Below are 378 nucleotides of genomic sequence, written 5' to 3' on the forward strand. Positions count from 1 at the left end.
GTCTCCAAGACGCCGCGCATCGCCTTTCGGTCGACTCGGACCGAAATTTTTACAAGTCCCGTCGGCCCGGATCGACTCCGGGACGCCGCGCATCGCCTTTCGGTCGACTCGGACCGTAATTTTTACAAGTCCCGTCGGCCCGGATCGACTCCGGGACGCCGCGCATCGCCTTTCGGTCGACTCGGAACGAAACTTCATCGAGTCCCGTCGGCCCGTATAGTCTCCAAGACGCCGCGCATCGCCTTTCGGTCGACTCGGACCGAAATTTTTACAAGTCCCGTCGGCCCGGATCGACTCCGGGACGCCGCGCATCGCCTTTCGGTCGACTCGGACCGTAATTTTTACAAGTCCCGTCGGCCCGGATCGACTCCGGGACGC

Source organism: Neodiprion virginianus, chromosome 4 (genome assembly GCF_021901495.1).
Source record: "Neodiprion virginianus isolate iyNeoVirg1 chromosome 4, iyNeoVirg1.1, whole genome shotgun sequence".
Lineage (NCBI taxonomy): Eukaryota > Metazoa > Arthropoda > Insecta > Hymenoptera > Diprionidae > Neodiprion > Neodiprion virginianus.